At 42.5% G+C, this 12,500-nt stretch overlaps 1 protein-coding gene across 3 annotated transcripts in view; it reads right to left on the bottom strand.

Annotated features, from left to right (window-relative positions):
* The window catches only part of LOC135088696 (solute carrier family 4 member 11-like), a 204,083-nt gene that overhangs the window by 181,976 nt on the left and 9,607 nt on the right, over positions 1-12,500 (bottom strand). For 2 of the 3 annotated variants that reach the window (XM_063983652.1, XM_063983656.1), the window contains exons 1-2: positions 11,057-11,080; positions 4,960-6,969 (exon numbers count right to left, since the gene is read on the bottom strand). The gene's annotated coding sequence lies outside the window, so the exon portion shown is untranslated. Of the gene's footprint in view, positions 1-4,959; positions 6,970-11,056; positions 11,081-12,500 lie in introns of those variants that run through there. The other variant, XM_063983653.1, reaches the window with a different exon arrangement.

The raw sequence follows: 12,500 nt of genomic DNA, 5'->3' as shown, positions 1-12,500 counted from the left end.
AGGAGTACAAGAACGAAAGAAGATATGGAAGAAGAAGAAGAAGAAGAAGAAGAAGAAGAAGAAGAAGAAGAAGAAGAAGAAGAAGAAAGAAAGAAAGAAAGAAAGAAAGAAAGAAAGAAAGAAAGAAAGAAAGAAAGAAAGAAAGAAAGAAATCAACACCAGCAACACCAACAACGAAAATAAAAAGAAAAACTACAAAACAACAACAACAACAACAACAACAACAACAACAACACACACACACACACACACACACACACACACACACACACACACACACACACACACACACACATCAGCATTCATCACTGTTCCCCCTTTCCATGTCTGACCCTTCCTCCCTCTCTACCCCTCTGTACCACTCTGCCCCCTTCCTCTCTCATTCCCTGCCTAAACCGGAGCATAGCAAAACCAGTGACAACAGCAGCGGGGGGACAAGCTTATCATTCTTCCCGCAGTGTTCATCTCGCATGCACCTGATTAATTCGAGGCACTTTGCACTATCAAGCCTGGCGAGTTACCGAGGGGTGAATGTAATAAAAAACGTGAGGAATCTGAACGAATTACGAGTCACGATATGTCGCTTCATGACCACACCCACACATACGCACAAACACACAGAGAAAGAGACAGCGCAAATCCGTTATTACACAGAAAGAAGTGGTAGTAGTAGTAGTAGTAGTAGTAGTAGTAGTAGTAGTAGTAGTAGTAGTAGTAGTAGTAGTAGTAGTAGTAGTAGTAACATAAAGGAAACGAAAGAAATTGGAAATAAGAATATGGAGACGAAAAAGGCAGAGAGAGAGAGAGAGAGAGAGAGAGAGAGAGAGAGAGAGAGAGAGAGAGAGAGAGAGAGAGAGAGAGAGAGAGAATATCCACAATAACAAGAATAACACTGTACATGATGAAAACAAAACAAAAACACGCAAACGAAATTAAACACACACACACACACACACACACACACACACACACACACACACACACACACACACACACACACACACACACACACATCCCTATTAGCAGCTTATCCGGCCTGCTATCCACAACACTCATCAATACACTTCACAAAACATCACTCACGCTGGAACAAAATCATGAGTGTTGACAAAAATCCTTTCATCCCTCACATTTGCCGCCCCCTTTCCCTTTTGTTCCCTTCACTTAATGTCTCTCTCTCTCTCTCTCTCTCTCTCTCTCTCTCTCTCTCTCTCTCTCTCTCTCTCTCTCTCTCTCTCTCTCTCGCAAGCTCTAAACCGATCCGCCCACCTCATCTTTTACTTAACGACCGCTTAAATCTGGTAAGTTAATGAGGCTACTTAAATTCTCCCTCACACAGACACTTCATACTTCCAATGACACCTAGATTGCTCAGGCGACGCTCAGATCTATCTATATGTTTGGCCCAGGCAGAGTCCTTCCCTTCCTAACGGGCCGCGAAGGATTGATTTTCCGACCCACTCCCTCCTGCGAACTAACTAACTAACCGTCTCTTCTCGTCTCTCTCTCTCTCTCTCTCTCTCTCTCTCTCTCTCTCTCTCTCTCTCTCTCTCTCTCTCTCTCTCTCTCTCTCTCTCTTTCAGTGCAATTTAGTTGTTTTAGATAAGAGCTTAGTTATGTTTGTACTTATGAGGTGTGTGTGTGTGTGTGTGTGTGTGTGTGTGTGTGTGTGTGTGTGTGTGTGTGTGTGTGTGTGTGTGTGTGTGTGTGTGTGTGTGTGTGTGTGTGTGTGTGTGTGTGTGTGTGTGTGTGAGTGGGTGGGTGTTTTTGTTGCTCTTTAGTGATTTCTTTTGCATTTAAGGAGTTATTATACTTTTTTCTTTACTTATTAATGCTTGCCGGTGGACATTTCAACAGTTCTGCTTATTTGGTTTGGTTAGGTTAGGTTAGGTTTGGTATGGTTAGGTTAGCTTAGGTTAGGTTTGGTTAGGTTAGGTTAGGTTAGGTTAGGTTTGGTTATGTTTGGTTAGCTTAGGTTAGGTTTGGTTAGGTTAAGGTTAGGTTAAGTTAGGTTAGGTTAGGTTAGATTAGGTTAGGTTTGGTTAGGTTAGGTTAGGTTAGGTTAGATTTGGTTAGGTTTGGTTTGGTTAGGTTAGGTTAGGTTAGGTTAGGTTAGGTTAAGTTAAGTTTGGATTGGTTAAGGTAGGAGAATATATGATAGACAGGGTTAGGTTAAATTGTGTTGGTTTATGTTAGAGAGGAGAGGATAGGTTAAGTTAAGTTAGGATAAGAAAGGATAGATTAAATAGATAGGATAGACTTAAATTAGGCTAAATTAGGTTACACCAAGTTAGATCAGCTCAGGTTAGCTTATTATAGGATACGGTAGGTTAAGATAAATTTGATAATATTTCATCAAGTTAGGTTAGATTAGGTACCGTTACACTAAAGCACAGGTTAGGTTAGGATACGATAGGTTAGGTTAGGTTAGGATACGATAGGTTAGGTTAGGTTAAACTAGATAAGATTAAATTAAGTTAGGTTAGATTAGATACCATTACACCACAGTAAAGTTAGGTTATGTTAGGTTAGGTTAGGATAGATAAAGTTAGGTTATATTAGGTTAGATTAGATAAGACAAGATTAAGATATGTTAGATTAAATACATATACACTACAGTAGAAAAGATGCTCCCTCTCACACCACACTACAAAACTCCCACTTAACACTACCATACTCTCACTTCCGAACACTTAATAATATATCCGGATCACTTACAGAGCACTATTACTTAACGACCTACATAAACCATCATCACGAGGGAGGCCAACCCGATAATCTGAGAGAGAGAGAGAGAGAGAGAGAGAGAGAGAGAGAGAGAGAGAGAGAGAGAGAGAGAGAGAGAGAGAGAGAGAGAGAGAGAGAGAGAGAGAGAGAGAGAGAGAGAGAGAGAGAGAGAGAGAGAGAGAGAGAGAGAGAGAGAGACCCAATCCCTCCCGCAAAACAAAGGTTAAATAAAGAAATACAGGATAAGATTACAAAAAAAAAGTTACCGGAGACAGAGAGAGAGAGAGAGAGAGAGAGAGAGAGAGAGAGAGAGAGAGAGAGAGAGAGAGAGAGAGAGAGAGAGAGAGAGAGAGAGAGAGAGGTGCAATCACTTTTACAACCTTTAGCACTGTAATACGCTGCCAATATCACCCACTTGTAATATATGTAACATTAAATACGTACATATATTGATATTTTTAAAAAAGTTACCAGAGAGAGTGAAGGAGAGGAGAAAATTCACTCACCTGCACAATCTCTAATACTCCAAAACGCTGTCAGTATCACCAGTTTAATATAAGCAAGAACATAAGTAGAATGAAATACAAAAATAAAAAGGAAGATTCCAAAAAAAAAGTTGCCGGAGCGAGGGAAAGCGAGAGATAATTCAATCACTCTCACAATCTTTAATATCCTAATACGTTATCAATATCACCACCGTGTTAACAATGTAAGTAAAGTAAGATACAGAAATAGAGGGTGATAATATAAAAATAAGGGCATGAAAGGTTACCGAGGATAGTGAAGGATAGAGAAAGAGAATCCAATCACTAGAGAATCCAATCACTAGAGAATCCAATCACTCTCACAATCTCTAATATCCAGATCAATACGTTGTCAATATCACCACTATGTAAATAATATAAGTATCTAATTACTAGTTCAATTAAACCCGGGTAGCAATTAGCATGCGCGCTAAAGAAGGATGAAATATAATTACTGCTCCATTAATTACACAATGGATGAGCAGGAAGAGAATTAACACCATCACCGTTTGGGGCGACGAAAAAAGAAAAAAAAATCGCGGTGAGGAAAAAAGTTATCCTCTTGAAGTGAAAGGAATGTTTTAGGTGATTTAAAGAGAGTGGGAGAAAAAATGGAAGGAAATGAGACAGTTTAGATTTTACTGGCTTCGTACATACGTGAGGGTACACACACACACACACACACACACACACACACACACACACACACACACGTACAAAGTGATTTATAGTGAAAATCAGTAAAAACGCAAGATTACGAGACTGTTTGAAGCTTCATTTGCTCCTACACACACACAAACACACACACACACACACACACACACACACACACACACACACACACACACACACACACACACACACACCAAGAGCACCCTAAAAATAAGTTAGCTAAGTCAGGTGATGTTAGGATAAGTTAAGTCGATGTACCCACCACACACACACACACACACACACACACACACACACACACACAACTCTCCCGAAGAACACCCAAGAAAAAAGTTAAGCTTACGTCAGTTTATGTTAGGTTAGGTCCACGTAGCTTCCTCCTCATACATACGCCACCATGTACTGACCCACACACAAACAGATGAGAGAAAAAAGAAAACAGTACTTCTCTCCCAAGAAATTCACTCCCTCCGGCCGGAAAAAAAGAAAAAAAAAACTCAAGCTTCCGTCAGATTAGGTAAGATAAGGTCCCCCCCCCACACACACACACAGAAAAAAATAACATCACTATCTTCCTGAGAATAACCAAAAAAGTTCCGCTTACATCATGTGACGTTAGGTTAGATTAAGTTAGGTAAGGTACACCCCATATACTCACCATACACAGACACACACATATACACAATTACACACACACACACACACACACACACACACACACACACACACACACACACACATTACTCTCTCTTAACCTTCCGTCAGATTAAGTTAGGTTGGGTAAGGTGAGCACATCTACTCACCACACACACACACACACACACACACACACACACACACACACACACACACACACACACTACTCCCTCTCAACCTTCCATCAGATTAGATCACGTTAGATAAGGAAAGGCATCAAGGTCCATACACTCACTACACATACATATACACAAACACACACACACGTACATTAACCTCCCTTAACCTTCCGTCAGATTAAGTTATGTTAGGTAAGGTGAAGCAAAGCACATCTACTCACCATATATCAGCCTCCACTCATCGTTGCGGAAGACCCAGGAGGAGCAGCGGATCTTCCTGTTTCCCTCGGTGGACCCATAGCGCCGCTGGGAGTTTCTGAACGAGCCGCGAACCCGCCTGATGCTCATTCTGCCGGGCGGGGGCTACTGGCTCGGGTGCTGCGACTCCACGACTGGGATACGACGCGGGCAAGCATGCGGGTCTCCTCCTGCGGGTTCTGCTTGGGGCTACCCGTTGTGTGCACTGGTCACTCCGTCTGCACTAGAATTCTTAAGGTACTCGTTTTCTGTTCGTACCTCTTGTGTGTCACGAATGAATGATTTTTCTTATTTGTTTTCTTATGATTTGTGGGTTTTGTTGTTTTGTTGTTCTGAGTTATATATTTCAATTTTTTCTCTTTTCTAATTGTGATTTGTGGGTTTGTTATATTTTGTACGTCTGGATTTCCTTCTGTTGATTGGTGTGTTTTTAAAATGATGTACCTTTGGATTGCGGTATTAATTCTTTTCTTTTCTCTTTTCTAATTGTGATCTGTGGGTTTATTTTTATTTTGTACCTCTAGATTCTTGTATGTTTCAATATTCTACTCTTTCCTAATAATTTGTGGGGCTATTCTTAATTTTTTTTTACCTGTGGATTATGGTAAGTTTCAATTTTTTTCTCTTTTCTAATTACAATATGCGTTGTTTCTTTACTCTTTTCTTCTTTTTTTCTGTGTTCACTTCTAAGATGGCGGTCTTTTCTTTGATTTCTCTGCCTTTTGTGTCAGACGGTCACACGTGGCGGTTACCTTTGTTACTCTCCGGCACTAATTCCCGCAGGTAATAATGCAAGGTGTACTTTTGGGTCCCGATACTTCTTCCCCCGTGTGTTTACCTTCAAGTTGCCCTATACCTGTCCGTGCGTCCGTTAGCAGGGTACGTAGCTAAGCCCACGTACGAGGTCACATTCAAGGCCCCGTACCTTGCTCAATGACCTTTCCACGACACCCCACCTGGCCTCGGTTCACTGGTTCACCCACACGTTCACACACTAGGTGGCTTTTTGATTTAGCTCTTTTTGATTATTAATTTTTGATGTTTCTGTTTGTTGTTGTTGAGGTTGGTGGTAGATCTGGTTGGCCTTTTAGATTACCTAGGCCAGTGAAGTGAAGACAGGTAACTCAATTAAATCACAGGTGCTTAGGTGACTCGACTAGTGATGTGAGGAAACAGTCGACAGTCGTGTTGCTTTACGGTATTCACGCACACACACGCACACGTTCGCGCACTCACAAGAAGGGCAAGCACGCGAGACACGGGACGCCACTAATGTGAACGGGACGCACTAATGCACTGGGAGAGATAGCCAGACCGGAAGGCTCACGAATTATCCATGAATTGTCCCTGTTTGTCTCAGTGTCCAGAATCCAAGGAGAGAAAAGACGCGGAAACACACACACGAATGCACGAACGCGCGAGTTAGCCAGACGTAAAGGCTCCAAGATTTATCCCAGTTTACTCGGTGTCCAGGTGGGAGAAAAACCGCGGGCACACACTCACGAACGCACAAACGCGCTCACGAACACATTGGAGGAAGTCACACGAACCGAACGAGAGTAAGTCATGGAATCACAGCTCTTTCTTTATTTTTTTACGGAATTTTGTCGAGCACACGCACAAGCACACACGCACACGCGCATGCGCACACTCAAGGGAAAAAGTTATTGCATAAATTTCGTACAAAGTAATTTTTTTATATACTTTTATTTTGTTCAGGAATTTTTTTGGGGGGGCTGATTTTTTTATAATATATTTTGATTTTGTTCAGGAATATTTTTGGGAGGATTATTATTATTACTTTTTTTAGATAATTGTAGTAGTAGTTTTAAGTAAGAATTAAGGCGGCGTGTGTCGGCGAGACGAGATTTAAGTGTGGACAGTTAGCCAACTATCACTTATCGGTAATTAGTAATGGCACTTTGGAGAACACTTGGCATACCAGAGACACACTTGGCACCCGGCACCATTACCTGAGGGGAGAGAGAGACAGAGAGTGTGTGTCTGTGGGTGTGTGTTGGGGGGGCGGGCGGAAGGAGGAAGAGGGTGGGATAGATAGATAGAATTGAATAAGTATGTAGGTAGGATAAGGGTAGGATAGCTTAGGGTAGGATAGGGTAGAGTAGGTTAAGTTACATTAGGTAGGAAAGAGAGAGAGAGAGAGAGAGAGAGAGAGAGAGAGAGAGAGAGAGAGAGAGAGAGAGAGAGAGAGAGAGAGAGAGAGAGAGAGAGAGAGAGAGAGAGAGAGAGAGAGAGAGAGAAAGCAGTAGTAATAGCAGCAGCAGTAGTAATAGTAACAGCAGCAGCAGCAGCATTAGTAGTAGTAGTAGTAGTAGTAGTAGTAGTAGTAGTAGTAGTAGTAACCGGAATTTTTATATAGGAAACGACATTTTTGAGAACACTACAGATGCATATAGAATTCCATCGATATTTCCTTTTATCGTTGTTCTTTTTCCTTTTCGTCTGTTTTTTTGCAATGTTTTTTTTATTTATGCCAGACAAAAAACGTGTATGTAGGGGGAGGGGGAGGGGAGGGGAAAAGGACGGGAAGGATATGATGACACAAGTAAACATGAAGGTAGGCCGAGAGAGAGAGAGAGAGAGAGAGAGAGAGAGAGAGAGAGAGAGAGAGAGAGAGAGAGAGAGAGAGAGAGAGAGAGAGAGAGAGAGAGAGAGAGAGAGAGAGAGAGAGAACCCCACGTGCCTCAAAGTCTCCAGTCACTAACTTCCGGTTGCCATGGTTACCTCTCCGGCCCACCTGCTTTGTGTGTGTGTGTGTGTGTGTGTGTGTGTGTGTGTGTGTGTGTGTGTGTGTGTGTGTGTGTGTGTGTGTGTGTGTGTGTGTGTCAGCCTTTCCGCCCAATATAACTCTGATTTATGTATGAGGCTTTATGAATGAAGGTAGGAGAAAATGCAAGAGCGTGTGTATGTATGTGTGTGTGTGTGTTTGTGCCTGTGTGTGTGTGTGTGTGTGTGTGTGTGTGTGTGTGTGTGTGTGTGTGTGTGTGTGTGTGTGTGTGTGTGTGTGTGTGTGTGTGTGTGTGTGTGTGTGTGTGTGTGTGTGTGTGTGTGCGCACGAAACTCGTACACTAATATAAGTATCAATGTATGAATCAAATTTTATGTTTTGTTGTGTGTTGTTTAGACTATATATACCCTCTCTCTCTCTCTCTCTCTCTCTCTCTCTCTCTCTCTCTCTCTCTCTCTCTCTCTCTCTCTCTCTCTCTCTCTCTCTCCTATTATCACTATTTCCCCGAACCACAACCTTAGCTATTTTAAACATTTTGCAGAGGCGCCATATGACCACAGTATTGCCGCTACTACCACTCCCCCACCCCCACCCCCTCCCTCTCACTCTCACACTCTCTCTGGACGACCGAACATCACTCGAGACGCAACATCGGAAAACAGTATTGACCTGTCTTGCCCGGTCTCTCTCTGAGGCTTGGTGAGTGTGAGTGTGTGTGTGTGGTTCCCTCTGTATTGGCGGAATGCATCTACTGGTCGCGTGTTACTTTCCGACGCCTTGGCGGGACGGACGGACAGACAGGCGTGAGGTAAACAATGATGGGTGCGTGCGTGCGTGGGTGGGTGAGAGAGAGAGAGAGAGAGAGAGAGAGAGAGAGAGAGAGAGAGAGAGAGAGAGAGAGAGAGAGAGAGAGAGAGAGAGAGAGAGAGAGAGAGAGAGAGAGAGAGAGAGAGAGAGAGAGAGAGAGAGAGAGAGAGAGAGAGAGAGAGACTATAGGAAACATGAATGGATGGACAGAAACTGGATTCCTAGAGGCAAGGATAAGAGAAAACTTGAAGAGGAGGAAGAGGAGGAGGAGGAGGAGGAGGAGGAGGAGGAGGAGGAGGAGGAGGAGGAGGAGGAGGAGGAGGAGGAGGAGGACGTAATGTAAGTGTTCGATCGCTTTTGGAGAGATGACTGGAAAGCAACTGATTGGAAGACACAATCTGGAGGAAAATGATTGGAAAGATGATTGGAGGAGGAAAATTATTGAAAACACGTGATTGGAGGAAGAAAACACTGAAACCATGTGATTGGGGGAGGAAAACTATTAGAAAAACGTGATTGGAAGAGGAAAATGATTAGAAGCACATGATTGGAGGAGGAAAATAATTGGAAGCACATGATTGGAGGAAAATTATTGAAAGCACGTGATTGGAGAAGAAAAACTATTAGTGAAACGTGATTGGAGGAGGAAAATTATTGGAAGCACATGATTGGAGGAGAAAAGTTATTGGAAGCACGTGATTGGAGGAGGAAAATTCTTGGAAGCACGTGACTGGAGGAAGAAAACTATTGCAAACACGTGATTGGAGGAGGAGAATTGTAGGAAAAACATGAATGGAGGAAAAAAAAATAAAATAAATATATTGGAGAAGTAAAATTATGAAAAAAGCAAGTGCTGCATTAAAAAAAATTGAGAACATGATTGGAGGAAAGGAAACTCTCAAAAAACACACGATTGGAGGAAAGGAAACTCTCAAAAACACATGATTGGAGGAAAGGAAACTCGAAAACACATGATTGGAGGAAAGGAAGCTCTCGAAAACACATGATTGGAGGAAAGGAAAATTATTGAAACCACGTGATTGGAGAAGGAAAATTACTGGAAGGATATAACAGGAGGAAAATACACGAGAAGAGGAAAACAATTGAAAACACATGGAAAAACTCTTAAAACACAGGATTGGACAAAGGATATGATTGGAAACACGTCATTGGCTGGCATAACATGAACACCAAATCACTACTACTACTACTACTACTACTACTACTACTACTACGTCACTGATTGGCCGATAGGTCATCACAGGTCCACAGGTCACTGGAGGTCACATGGGCGAGGGAACACCAGGCAGAGATAGACCAAACAAAACTGATTGGAGGAAGAACTGTAGGAGTCACCATGAACACGAGTCACTGATTGTCTGTTCACTGATTGGAGGTCAAGATTTTAAGGTCACTGCTGATTGGTCACTGTTGATTATTCCGTTTTTTATGTTTTATTTTTTGGGGGGTCACGTCACTTTGGAGATTAAGAAGGAGGAGGAGAAGGAGGAGGAGGAGGAGGAGGAGGAGGAGGAGGAGGAAGAGGAGGAGGAGGTCAGGAGGACTTGTAAAGGTCAGGTCATCTCCAACCACAAATCAACGAGCACTGATTTCACTGTTTGATCACCGTTACCACCACTGAGAGAGAGAGAGAGAGAGAGAGAGAGAGAGAGAGAGAGAGAGAGAGAGAGAGAGAGAGAGAGAGAGAGAGAATGCTGGAATATAGACAAACCCGAAAATTATAGGATGAGAGAGAGAGAGAGAGAGAGAGAGAGAGAGAGAGAGAGAGAGAGAGAGAGAGAGAGAGAGAGAGAGAGAGAGAGAGAGAGAGAGAGAGAGAGAGAGAGAGAGAGAGAGAGAGAGAGATTCAGCGTCAGCAGAAAATATAAGATAAGTATGAGAAGAAGAAGAAGAAGAAGAAGAAGAAGAAGAAGAAGAAGAAGAAGGAAAAGAAAAAAAACATAGGAGGAGGAGGAGGAAGAAGAGGAAGAGGAAGAGCAGGAGGAGGAGGAGGAGGAAAGGAGGAAATGTATGGAGGAGGAGGAGGAGGAGGAAGAAGAGGAAGAGGAAGAGGAAGAGGAGGAGGAGGAGGAGGAGGAGGAGGAGGAAGAGGAGGAGGAGGAGGAGGAGGAAATGTATGGAGGAGAACGAGGAGAAAGGAGGAGGAGGAGGAGGAGGAGGAGGAGGAGGAGGAGGAGGAGGAGGAGGAGGAGGAGGAGGAGGTAGAAGTAGGGGAGGAAGAAAGAAGTAGGGGAGGAAAAAAAGTGGAGGAGGAAGAAAAAGAAGAGCAGGAAGAGAGGCAGGGGAAAAACACGTGAGGAGGAGGAGGAGGAGGAGGAGGAGGAAAGAGAGCGGAGGGAGAGAAAGAGAGAGCGAGCAAGAGAGAGAGAGAGAGAGAGAGAGAGAGAGAGAGAGAGAGAGAGAGAGAGAGAGAGAGAGAGAGAGAGAGAGAGAGAGAGAGAGAGAGAGAGAGAGAGAGAGAGAAGAACGGAGTGAGGTCTTACCCCTCTGAAGTCTGGCTACCAACTGTTACACACTCCCTCTTCCTCCAACCTCTCCCTCCCTCCCTGCCTCCCTCTCTCCCTTACCTCTCCCCCCGCCACCTGCCCTTAGCCTGGCCCCTTCACAAGCCTTATCTCTTCCTTATATTAACTTCACCTCTCTTTATAGTCCTCTCCCACTCATTATGTTCACCTAAACTCATTTATATCTCTTTAATAACACTTTATCCCATTCCCTTCCTTCCGTACCTCACCCTCTCTCTCTCTCTCTCTCTCTCTCTCTCTCTCTCTCTCTCTCTCTCTCTCTCTCTCTCTCTCTCTCTCTCTCTGGCCCTTTAAATGGGTTCCCTTTAACCTTCATATCACCCTTTAATATCGTCTGCCTTTATCACTTCCTTTTGTTCTTTTCTCTCCCTCTCTCTCTCTTTTTTTATGTTATTTCTTTTCATTGCATGTTAATCTCTTCTTTCATTATTCTCTTCCCTCTTTCAGTCCTCCTCTCTTTCTGTTTTTTTTTCTCTCTCTCTTGCCTATTCATTACACACAGTCATTCATCACTATTCTATACCTATTTTCATTCTCATACTTTCATTACTCTTTCCATTCAGTCTCTCTCTCTCTCTTTCTCTTCCCCTTTCATTGCACACTATCATCCATCACTATTCTATTCTATCTTGACTATTACTGTATGAGATTTTAACCCAACACTTTCCTTTTTCTTTCCTTTCTTCACTTCTCTCTCTCTCTCTCTCTCTCTCTCTCTCTCTCTCTCTCTCTCTCTCTCTCTCTCTCTCTCTCTCTCTCTCTCTCTCTCTCTCTCACCTGTCACTAATCAATGCCTGTTTTCATTACTGAGACTTTAAACTAATACTTTCATCATTTCTTTTTATTTTTTTCGCTTTTCTCTTACTTTTTCACTATACATTCTCTCCTGTCACTATTCAACACCCCTCTCCATCATTATTATAACTTTAAAACACAAGCGAAACGAACTAAAAAAAACTAACAACTAAACTAACTTAACTAAAAAACTAACAGTCAAACTTACTAATTGTCATCTTTATAACTAACAGCAACTCCAATCGTTCATTATTCTAATATCGCTAATTCCCTTTCCTATACAGTCACAGAAACCTTATTAACTCTCTATATTTATCTCCATGCGCTATACTACCTCTAATCCTATTGGTAATACGAAATACCTATCATTTACAGCTGATGGGGTCCCTTCGCTACCTCCTTATCTATCTGTCTATCTATTTATGTAATTATCTATGTGGACTCCCTATCAATTATCTATATTCATGTCTTGTATTATTATTAATTTTAGAACTAATATATAATGCATTTAGCTGATCGACTGTCTTTCCTGCGTTTCTCCCTATTTACCTGTGTCTGTCTGTCTGTCTGTTTGTCTGTCTGTTTATATATTTAACTTTTTCTTTTT

The sequence above is a fragment of the Scylla paramamosain genome, chromosome 31 (genome assembly GCF_035594125.1).
Source record: "Scylla paramamosain isolate STU-SP2022 chromosome 31, ASM3559412v1, whole genome shotgun sequence".
Taxonomy (NCBI): Eukaryota; Metazoa; Arthropoda; class Malacostraca; order Decapoda; family Portunidae; genus Scylla; species Scylla paramamosain.
This window is presented reverse-complemented; position numbering and strand designations above follow the sequence as displayed.